This window comes from Mus musculus, chromosome 1, assembly GCF_000001635.26.
Source record: "Mus musculus strain C57BL/6J chromosome 1, GRCm38.p6 C57BL/6J".
NCBI classification, from domain to species: domain Eukaryota; kingdom Metazoa; phylum Chordata; class Mammalia; order Rodentia; family Muridae; genus Mus; species Mus musculus.
This window is the reverse complement of record NC_000067.6, coordinates 153403967-153416098: the sequence shown is the minus strand read 5'-3', so window position 1 is coordinate 153416098 and position 12132 is coordinate 153403967. Positions and strand designations below refer to the sequence as shown.

The 12132-nt window shown below is 45.4% G+C and overlaps 1 long non-coding RNA gene across 1 annotated transcript; it reads left to right on the top strand.

Moving 5' to 3' along the window:
• The first annotated feature begins 1865 nt into the window (after positions 1-1865).
• On the top strand, positions 1866-11913 carry E330020D12Rik (Riken cDNA E330020D12 gene). The gene is made up of 4 exons (NR_033736.1): positions 1866-1954; positions 7529-7762; positions 8410-8497; positions 9498-11913. It is a non-coding gene; the product is annotated as a Riken cDNA E330020D12 gene (long non-coding RNA).
• Positions 11914-12132: the final 219 nt, after the last annotated feature.

Sequence of the window (12132 nt, the reverse complement as noted above, 5' to 3'; positions counted from 1 at the left end):
GGTACCAGAAAGGACATTTGTAAGGGTTGGAAAATGTACCAAAAACGACATGTGTTACAAGAGGAAATGGAATGTGGACGTTATGGTAAGAAAAGTGTTCTCTTTACCAAAGAGATTGACACTGACTGCATTTGGCTACAGGATACTCAGTGGAGTGTTATAAAAGCAGAAGTAAGTTCATGAGGGCTGCGGCTGGGGAGTTAGAGAAGCAAGAGGAGACACACACAAGCAAGCTGGAGATAGAATTCTTGGAATTGCCTCTTTAAAAGTCCACTTCCAAGAACTCCCTATACTGAAAAACAGAGCTAAATAGCTACATATCTGGAAAACAACTTCACAGACGGGAAAAACAAACAAACAAACAAACAAATGTCTTCCCATGTTAAAAGAGTAAAGGAGAGAGCTTATTTTCTTTTTTCAGAAGGGTCAAATATATCAGTGAGAGAAACCGAGTTATTTTTAGACAGCAATGTGGTCTGCTATTATTTCCAAACAAAGGCAAATCTTGAGCCGGACATGGTGGCACATGCCTTTAATCCCAGCACTTGGAAGGCAGAGGCAGGCGGATTTCTGTGTTCGAGGCCAGCCTGGTCTACAAAGTGAGTTCCAGGACAGCCAGAGCTATGCAGAGAAACACTGTCTTGAACCCCACCCCCCACCCCCAAATGCAAATCTTTCTAAAGGTGACATTAGCTTATGACTTGGTTGCTTAGGTATCGAATTGTATGTGAAAATGCATGGGTTGCTTGGCACATATTTATAAAACAAGAAGAGAAAAACATGGATTGAGAGGAGAGCAGTGTATCTTGGGGGCAGGGGGCAGGATAGATGTAGGGACCATTGCTATACCGCAGTTGGTAAAGTTACTGGCCACACCCAGCCAGAGGGCCTGCTTGTGATCTTTGAGGGTCACGTGGTAGAAAGGGAACTGAAAATGATCCTCTGACAGACACTTGTGTGCTAAGGAGAGCGTATCTACACATAGACAACATGAATAAAATTATTTTAGGCCAGGCATAGTGGGACATCTCATCAATCCCAGCACTTGAGAGGCAGAGTCAGGTGGATCTCTGAATTCAAGGCCAGCTTGGACTACATAGCAAGTTCCGGAAGAGCCAGGGTTATATAAACAGACCCGAGCTATATAAATAAATGAATAAATAAATAAATGTCATAAAACAAACAAACAAAACCTATCGCTCTCAAACTCATCCCTGCTCCAGAACCTTCCTTATCTCTAGGGATTGTTGCTAGGAGACTGGAAAGGCACAGACAAACTCTGATGAACATTGGGAGTGCTGAGTATTGGAAATGAAATGTGGTAGGTTTTTGAGTAGGGCTGAAATACAGTTGTAAGCTTTTGAGTATGTACCAGAAACGGCGAAGGTGTTTTACAAAAGGAAATGGAACGAGGTTGTTATGCTATGAAAAGAGATGTATTTACCAAAATGATTGACAGTGACTGGCTACAGGATAGTCATACTCAGTCGAGTGTTATAAAAGCAGAAGTGAGTTCACGTGGGCTGGGACTTGGAGTTAGAGAGACAAGAGGAGACACACTCCGGACAGCCACCACAAAACTCCACACAGGGAGGCTCATTTCGACTGGCCCAGAGCCCAGAGGATAAGTCAAGTAAGCATTTGTCAGTGCCTGTAGGCAGCCGGGCGCCTAAAAGATGGCGCCGGCCTCCTGTACACTGTCGCCATAAACAATGCCACTGCGCAGGTGCTAGCCCAAATCTGGCGCCAACCCCTCCCGAGCGGGTGCATACAAATCAAAGGGGCAGCAGACTGACCAATCCCAGGAGGACACATAGCTCTCCCCAGTGCTGGGGTGTATATAAGCTGTCCTCCCTGGGTTTCCGGAGTTCCCGTAGCAGCATCGAGGTGTTCCTGAGATAAAGAAGGCTGTTGAGAAGAATCGGACCGTGTTGCGTTTTTCTTGCTGGACGAGGTGAGCGCAACAAGTGCCTCTGGCATTTACAAGATGTTTCTATATAGTGTCCTTATAGTGCAGCTTCCTGGCATTTTTCTGTGTTTTACAATGATGATTTGGGAAGAATACTTATGGATTTCTTTCATCTTTTCATTTGAAGATTTATCTTCAATTACCGCATATTTCAATATCTGCATCTTTTCATTTGAAGATTTATCTTCAATTACCGCATATTTCAATATCTGCATCTTTTCATTTGAAGATTTATCTTCAATTACCGCATATTTCAATATCTGTTACAAGTGTGTGTTAACAATTGTCTAAAACTCTAAGATCTGACAGCCTAACCCAGACGTATGTGAAGACGAAACCATACCAATGTGCATAAAATAAAAACAATAAAATATATTGGGGCCTGGGGAGATGGCTCAGCGATTAAGAGCACGGACTGCAGTTCCAGACATCATGAGTGCAAATCCCAGCAACCACATGGTGGCTCACAACCATCTGTAACGGCGTCTGATAACATCTTCTGGTGTGTCTGCAGACAGCAACAGCGAGAATGCACTCACATTTATTAAATAAATTAATCTTTAAAAAATAAAAAATAAATGATAGTAAATGCAGTCTCTGTTGTCATCTACTCTGGTGGTAAATACAGGCCGCTGAGAAGGGGAAGGGGACTGAGTGGGTGGCTGTTCTCACAGACAGAGAACGGCATGAGCTGCTCTCACGGATACACTGACACTTGTTCTGGGCAGTCAGAGCACTTGGAAATAGCAATAGCTACTCTATTGAGGGAATTGAGGCTTTGGGAAATTCATTTCTTACTGTGCCACCCTGGCAGAGGCGAGGAAGGAAAGCTGGGTCTTTGTTCTGGTGGATCAGTTGACCACCCTTTTGTACACAGTGCTCATTGTATCCATTGGGTACAGCAGTTCTCACTGTGAATAAGACCCTTCAGCAATGCAGCAGGCATGCAGGAAGACACACTATATGCAGACAGTGTTCATGTCTGTACATGTGCACTGAAATTCAGACTGGGAGCTCTGTTTCAGTCTTTAGTTGGTTTCATCTTGGCATTTTGTGCATTATTTGCAAAACAGAAAGTTGGATGTCACATGACTATAAAAACTCTGATATGGGCTGAAGAGAAGGCTCGGCAGTTAAGAGCACTGACTGCTCTTCTGAAGGTCCTGAGTTCAAACTCCAAATTCCAGTAGCCACAGTGTGGCTCACAACCATCCATAATAAGATCTGACACTCTCTTGTGGTGCGTCTGAAGTCAGCTACAGTGTGCTCAGATAAAATAATAAGTAAATCTTTAGGCCAGAGCAAGCGGGGCAGACTGTAGAGTGGGTCCCTGAATTCAAATTCCCAGCAACCACATGATGGCTCACAACCATCAGTACAGCTACAGTGTACTCATATATACATATAATAAATAAAGAAGTAAATAAGTAAATACATACATAAATCAATAAATCTTTAAGAAATACAATAATAGCTTTCATTTCACATCAACACTTGCTGTCACTATATGCTATAGATGTAGACTATGGATCCTAAATAGGCATTTCTCATCTTATTAATGGATGTGGGACATGCATGCATGTTTGTGTGTGTGTGTGTGTGCACTGGCATGTGTGTCCGTGAGTGTGAGTGCCCTGAAGACTAAGGCTGATGTCAGGGCTCCTCGTCCATTGCTGTCTATGCTATTCTTTGAGATACGGGTTCTCCCCTGAACCTAAGCTCACCAGGATGGAAGTCTAGATAGCCAACGTGTCCCCAGGATCCCCTGTCTCCTCCTTCCGAGAGCTGGAACTGTAGGTGTGCCACCTTACCCACCTGGCATTTCCCTTGGGCTCTGGGGATCTAAATGCTGGCACTCAAGATTACACAGCAGATTCTTTAACTGCTGATCTATTTCTCCAGTCCCTAGGATTTGGAATATCTGGTAACTTTAAGGCAATATTTTATTCATACTTACCCAGAGAACTCGAAGAGTAAGTATTAGATTTTGTTTCTTCATTTGCTTTTTTAAAAAGACTTATTTATTTATTCCATGTAAGTACACTGTAGCTGTCTTCAGACACAACAGACGAGGGTGTCAGATCTCGTTACAGATGGTTGTGAGCCACCATGTCGTTGCTGGGATTTGAACTCTGGACCTTCACAAGCGCAGTCGGTGCTCTTACCCACTGAGCCATCTGACCAGCCCTGCTTTTAAACATTTCAAAGGATTTAGTGTGTGTGTGTGTGGGGGGGGGTGAGTGATTGTGTGTTTTAACCTGAGTATGTATGTATACCATGTATATAGACATCAGAAGAGGACTTCAGATCCCCTGGAAGTAGAGTTATGTGTGGGTGTGGGCTGCCATGTGCCAGTGGAGCTGAGAAGCAAACTTGGCTCTCGTGCAAGAGCTATAAGTGCCCTTAACCTCTGAACCATCCTTCCAGCTCCAGGAGATTTTGTTTAGATTAAATCACTGTAGGGTTCTTGTAAGTATTGTTCTTGCAGGGGACCCAAGTTTTGTTGCCAACCCCCACATCTCACAACTGTCTGTAACTCTGGCTCCAGGGGATCCGATGACCTCTTTGGGCCTCCAAAGGACACACAGACTTACATACAATTAATATGAAAGAATAATTCTTAAAAAAACAACACCAGCCGGGCGTGGTGGCGCACACCTTTAATCCCAGCACTTGGGAGGCAGAGGCAGGTGGATCTCTGAGTTCGAGGCCAGCCTGGTCTACAAAGTGAGTTCCAGGACAGCCAGGGCTACACAGAGAAACCCTGTCTCGAAAAACCAAAAAAAAAAAAAACCAGACAGTCATTTTGTGAAAGCTTTTTTGAGTATGTACCGGAAATGAAATTTGTTAGGTTTTTGAGTGGTACCAGAAAGGACATTTGTAAGGGTTGGAAAATGTACCAAAAACGACATGTGTTACAAGAGGAAATGGAATGTGGACGTTATGGTAAGAAAAGTGTTCTCTTTACCAAAGAGATTGACACTGACTGCATTTGGCTACAGGATACTCAGTGGAGTGTTATAAAAGCAGAAGTAAGTTCATGAGGGCTGCGGCTGGGGAGTTAGAGAAGCAAGAGGAGACACACACAAGCAAGCTGGAGATAGAATTCTTGGAATTGCCTCTTTAAAAGTCCACTTCCAAGAACTCCCTATACTGAAAAACAGAGCTAAATAGCTACATATCTGGAAAACAACTTCACAGACAGGAAAAACAAACAAAAAAAAATGTCTTCCCATGTTAAAAGAGTAAAGGAGAGAGCTTATTTTCTTTTTTCAGAAGGGTCAAATATATCAGTGAGAGAAACCGAGTTATTTTTAGACAGCAATGTGGTCTGCTATTATTTCCAAGCAAAGGCAAATCTTGAGCTGATTGTGGTGGCCTACGCCTTTAATCCCAGCACTTGGGAGTCAGAGGTAGGCAGATTCTGAGTTCGAGGCCTCCCTGGTCTACAAAGTGTGTTCCAGAACAGCCAGAGCTAAATGGAGAAATCCTGTCTTGAAAAACCAAAAGAAAAGAAAAAAAAAAAAAAAAAAAAAGCAAATCTTTCTAAAGGTGACGTTAGTTTCTGACTTGGTTGCTTAGGTATCGAATTTTATGTGAAAATTCATGGGTTGCTTAGCACATATTTATAAAAGAAGAAGAGAAAAACGTGGATGGACAGGAGAGCAGTCCTTCATGTCTTTGCCTTAGTAAAACACTATATAACACAATTGACTTTCCAAAGAACCGTTAAATTTCCACTTCATTAGTGGCCTGTTTTTCAACTCCTTAGCTACTGTTTTTCTATTCTCTGGATGTTCTTACAGCCTGTACCACACTCAGGGGTCAATATTGCAGAAATAAACATTACTCGAGATGCTGAACATAATCTCTGAGGGCTTGTCACCATGGATTCTACTTGTGTGGCATTTGGTTGCTAAGAGGACACAGAAAGGAAACACTAGTGAAGTCCAATATACTAAGAAATGATCCAGTTGCTTCTATAAATTGCTTCATCAAAAGAGAAATATTTGGTTAGCAGTTTAGGGGAGACACTACTCCATCTATCCTTTTATATTTCATATTTACTATGAAACATTCAGCGTCCACATCCTGGGGTTGCACTGCTCCCTAGAGCCACTGCAGTCCCTTCAACTGTGATGGACTTGTTGTTAGGCTCAGGTCTAAATCCAAGCACCATGCCCCAGCCTGCCATGCTAGTTTCTAAAGTCTGATTCCCAGTTCTCACAGGCTACTGCCAATCACTGTGGGCCTTGACGTTTTATTGGCCACATCCAGCTGGTGGGCGGGTCAGTAATTTTGAAGCTTAATATACCATTCCCATCCTCGTAGGGAAGAAGTGTATACTGAATACTCTGGCAGTAGTAACGTCTCCCCTACTAAGTACAGCTTAATCTTTTTTCTTTTAACCTTTACCACTTTAGCAATCAAGTCTCTTGGGGCTGGCATAACCCGGTCCATCAAGGACCAATTTCCCTACATTCCTAGTCTATGCATCTTTGTCCTAAGGAGGAATACGTAGGTATATTACTCAGATTCTCTGCATCCACAACACTTAGACTGTTCCCATCCTCTCCCACATTCCATCGCCTCATCACCGCCTGAGCTGGGCTCTTCCTCTGTTTGTTCAAAAGTGAATTCAAGAGTTCAGGTCCCTACTGTTTCCTGAGTACTACAGTTTCCTATACTATGACATCCCCAAGTCCCAATCTGCACGATGCTTTGTTATGGATTTTTCTTCTTCGAGTTGAAGTTTGACCTTTGGAACAGTAGTCCATCACTTCTCCATGGCTTTCTTCTTCCTCACAATCCCTTTCCATGATATTTAGTGTCTAACTGGTGAGAAAATTATGTAACTGGGAATTATTATTATTATTGTAGAAAGGGGGGGTTTACAACTTCTGTGCTGCAAAGGGTATTTGTCCTTCGTACTAGGTTGTTCCCTCTCTGACACTGCTCACCTGTATTTCAGCTAAGACCTTCTCAGCACAGGGCTGTCACGCTATAGGCTTTCAGTCAGTGTGCAGCTACTAAATCCTGTAGCTCAGTGAGTCTGTTTTGTGCTATTGTTGTTTGGGGGGGGGGTTAGAGCATCTGCAGGGTGGGCACTTCTGCATTGACTCTACAGGTTGACTCATGATGAAAAAATTTCTTAAGATTTTATGTAACAGTTACACTCCATTTTTTTATCAGAAAAAGACTTCTGGTCAAAACTTCCTTCTGGCTCATCGTGAAACCAAACCTAGGCTTGTAATCTTTCAAATCTGAGGTCACTGAGCACACAGCTCTTCTGCATCTTTTGAGACAGGGTTTCTCTGTATAGCTATGGGTGTCCTGGAGTCTATTTTGTAGACCAGGCTGGCCTCAAACTCAGAAATTCACCTGCCTCTGCCTCTGGAGTGCTGGGATTAAAGGCGTGTGCGACCATGGACACTGACACCGAATGACAGCTGTCTTAAAGCAAAACGCAAGATAGGTAAGCATTTCCCAGGTCAGATGTCAGAGATCCACTCAGAACGCGTTTCTGTAACACTTCCTTTTTATCTTTGGAGGAACTAGGGTTGAGGAGCAAAGCAGAGTCCCTTGACATACACACCAAGGTACAGGACTGGCTCCTGGGTGACAGAACCAGGTCTGCAACTAGGGGAAGGCACCTGGGAGGAAACAAGGACCTGGAAGATTTGCCATCCTGTTATCCCCATGGTGACTCCTGGGCTCCAGACAGGATCTTGCTATATAGTGCAGCTGTGTACATCAGACCTGCCTCTTGTCTTCCATGTGCTGGGATCAAAGGTGAGCACTACCATTCGGGGCCCTAGTTGTGATTTTTAGCATGGCTTTAGGCAACATGGTGGGGTCAGAATGAATGGGAACAGAGAGATCCCAGAGGGAGCAGGCTTGTTCTACAGAGAAGGGAGGCAGTTAGGGTGGTTTACAGAGAAAGTTTAAGTATCTGCTCTGTATGCAAGCTACTGCTGGTGAGTTATCAGGGCACACAGAGTCTCTGAGCTGAGTTCTTGCTGAGGAGAGAGACACTAAAGATATTATTTAAAAGACTGTGAGGAGCGGGTGTGGCAGCAGTCACAAGATGGCACCTGGGACTGCAGCTAAGTCTTATGACTTGCACCTGACTTCCTCATACACCTGAAAATAAGCCATGACCATCGTGAGAGCTGTGCAGGTGTAGCACGATGCTGGCAGTGTAAACAAGTCCATATTTGGTGGAGACATGCCCCTGCCGCCCTGATTGGCTGAAGCTGCGTGCCTGGTGAGATGATATGGCGTACTGTGAGTGGTTGGGGGCTGAGAGTATATAAGCAGACCTCCCTGGGTGCCCGGGGTGTGTTGAGGCAATGCTCCCCGTAGCAGCATTGAGGCATTCCTGCAATAAAGGCTGTTGAGAAGAACCCGACCGTGTTGTGTCTTCCTTGCTGGCCAAGGTGGGCGCAACATCTGGTGGCCTGTACAGGGCCCAAGGACAACGACCTTGTGGATTCAGAACTCTTCAGCTGAGGAACGGTGGTACCGGTAAGTCTCCCAAATTGATCCCCGGGTTTAAGGGGGATATGTTTTTCTCGCCCATAGACCCAGTGTGGGTAGAAAAAGGGTGAAAGGGGCGAGAAAGAAAAGAGGAAAGGAAAGGGGAAAGGAAAGGGGAAAGGGGAAAGGGGAAAGGGGAAAGGGGAAAGGGAAAGGGAAAGGAAGGGTTGAGACGATAAGGTTCCCGGGTAAATGGGACAAGTTAAGGTTCGTGAGTTATGCTTTTTTCTCCTATTGACCCTTTGTGCGTAGGTCTGGTAGTTTTGGTCTTGTTTGTTCTGATATATGGACTCTGTTACTGTTTGAATTGTCAGGCAGTCAAGACAGGTCAGAAAATCCTTACAGAGCAACAAGAGAGTATGTCAGAAGAGGAGAAGGGCTTAAAAAGAAAAAGAAAAAGAAAGGAGACACAGTGTTATCAGGTGGACAGAAAGGACAAAACAAAAGAGCCGAGGCAGAGGAGGGAGGCGAATTAGCTTCTATGCCCCCTCCCTATACCTCCTCGGCAGCTGCCTATTAGCAGAGGTTTGGAGAGAGGTTAGATTCTCCTTGCTGGGATGTCCTATTTTCACCGGCCAAGCAGGACAGAGATATCATGAGCCTCTAGATTTCAAAGTAATCAGGAATTTGGCTGAATCCATGCGGACTAATGGCCTAACTGCCTCCTATACTGTGGCTCAAGTAGAGGCCTTGAATAGACACTGCATGACTCTGTCCGATTGGGCAGTCTTGGTGAAGGCATGCCTTTCACCTGGGCAGTATTTAGATAGGAAAGCCTTCCTTATTGAATTTGCAAATGAACAGGCAGCAGCTAACACTGCTGCAGGAAATCCAGCATAGGATAGGATTATGCTGCTTGGTCAAGGTCGCTTTGCACAACAACAGACAGGATATCCAGTGCAGGTGAATCAGATTGCCATAAGGGTGTGGAAATCATTGCCCACTGGTGTTGACGTGGGCGAAAGGAGCTGTTTGTGCTTTTCCCCAGGAACAAGAAAATCCAATCTGGGTACCAGAGCGATTGACATGAAAGCTGCCTACAACTTCTATCCCGTCCTCCCCCACCCCCCCACCGAAGATGAAACTATGGATCCTGTGGCTGGGAATGCTCCCGCTAGTGAGAAATGAAGAGCTACGTTGGGGAATTATGTCTGTGTTCCTGAAACCCATGCCATTGACGCATTCAAGTGTTTCCTCAATTCTTTACATCTAATGCTTCACTACAATTGCCTTTTTTCTATGCTGCTTCAGCTAAAGGGATTGTTGTGTTTTCAGATGATTCAAAATATTTCACAGATGAATGATTGTGTTCAGCTGTATCTACTAAAGCTAATGCTACCTGGATTTGAGGGGTGTGGCCTGCCAGTATATCCAAGGGCAATGGCACTATACCCTCCCAACCTAGATGGGCCCCCCTTCCTTTTTGTAGGAGTATTCCTGATTCCCTTCCACCTTGGGCAGTGCTCCTTATATGTATGGTTGTCATGTGGGGTGAATGGTAGTTGCACTGATCCCTTGCCTCAGGGCTGATGGGAGCCATGGGATGTATGCTTGTAATAGTGTGTGTGTTGTGTGTTTGGTGTATGTGTTGGATGCAGTGTGTGCAGACCGGAACTTCCACCATGGTGGCGCAGGCCTTTGCCAGAGTAGAGGTGGGACAATCTCAGATTTGGCTTGCCGCTCTAAAGAAATAATGCTGTGTTATGCCATGGGTTGCAAGGCTAAGCACTGCACAGAGGATAGCTTGCTGTTGGCATCCTGTGGAAGGCACGTCTGATTGCATGAAGGTTCAGTGTCCTAGTTCCCTTCCCCCAGGAAAAACGACATGGGAGCTGGCCAAGACCTCTCTGGGTGATGAACCCAAAGGATGGTTTTGTGTAGGGCCCCTATGCTTGCACACTGGGGATCAGACCTCTACCTTCACCCATGAGGCTTGTGTAGCAATCAAAATTGGGCCAGAGATTAATCAGTGTCCTGGCCTTCTGGTGCATCTGCTGCATGCAGACAGGACAATCTCCTCATGTGTGGCTTGGCATGCTAGAAAAGTAGTCAGTGGCAGATAAGACTTCCCTGGGCATGTCACCAACCTAAGACAGCGATCAAATCAATGCTGCTTGTCTCTCAAGGACGGGTAAGGGGCATTGCTGCAGGGGGCAATCTAAGACAGACATTCTCTCTGCCAAAAAAAGGGGGGAGATGTGAGGAGTGGGTGTGGACGCAGTTCCAAGATGGCGCTCGGGACTGCAGCTAAGTCTTATGACTTGCACCTGACTTCCTCATACACCTGAAAATAAACCATGACCATCGTGAGAGCTGTGCAGGTGTACCACGATGCTGGCAATGTAATCAAGTCCATATTTGGTGGAGACATGCCTCTGCCGCCCTGATTGGCTGAAGCTGCGTGCCTGGTGAGGTGGCATGGCCTGCTGTGAGTGGTTGGGGGCTGAGAGTATATAAGCAGACCTCCCTGGGTTCCCAGGGTCCCCGTAGCAGCATTGAGGCATTCCTGCAATAGAGGCTGTTGAGAAGAATCCGACCGTGTTGTGTCTTCCTTGCCAGCCTAGGTGGGCACAACAAAAGACGATTTATTAAGCAAGTGGCAATAGATATCACCTATAAACCTATACACAACAGCTAAAGACATGGCTTAGTGGGTAAAGGTGCTTGTTAAGCGAAACTGAAAATCTGAGTTCTATCCCTCTATTCCACATAGAAGGCACTGGATTATGTACACACACACACACACATGTTCCAATAAAGATTAATAAAAAGAAAAAATATAAATATGTCATGGCAACATTATTAGTATCTTAGGATTTATATTGTTGTGGTAAAACACCATGACCAAAAGCAACTGTGGAGGAGAGGGTTTAGTTCAGCTTACAACTCTCAGGTCACTGAGTGAAATCAGAACAGGAACCCAAGGCAGGAACTAGAGCAGAGGCCATGAAGGAAATTAGTTAGGGTTACTCAAAGGAGTAGGGTGGAAGTTTGTGGCCAGTGTCTGCACCACTGAACAAAACATCTCTCCCCCCCCCGCCCCCAAGCATTAAATGCACATGGAGGGCTGGGTCCCCGTGAGCTCCTCCCCCTTCACGACAGGGTGATGATGGTGTTGACCAGTGTGCTCTCTCTGTACTTTCCACTCAAGATTGCAACAGCCTCGTCAGGTAGGGAAGCCCCTCCCAGACTTCCTCTGGCTCTTACACTCATCCTTCTCTCCTTTCAGGATGCTTTCTGAACCTTGGGAAGGTGATATGTATGTCCCACCTGAGACTGGGCCTTCAACAGTCATGTATTCTTATTCTCCCACCCCCCTCCCTAGACAATGTTTCCCGAAGTAGCCCTCGACATCCTGGATCTCTCCTGAGTAAATGGGATTAAAGGTGTGTGCATGTACCACTACCCCTGGGCCAGAATTTATTCCTTTTTTTGCACGGGGTGCGGGGGTGTTGAGACAGGGTTTCTCTGTGCAGTCCTGGCTATCCTGGAACTCACTCTGTAGACCAGGCTGGCCTCGAACTTAGATATCCACCTGCCTCTGCCTCCCAAGTGCTGGGATTAAAGATGTGTGCCACCACTGCCCAGCCCAGAATTTATTCCTATACCAAGTCTTTACAGTC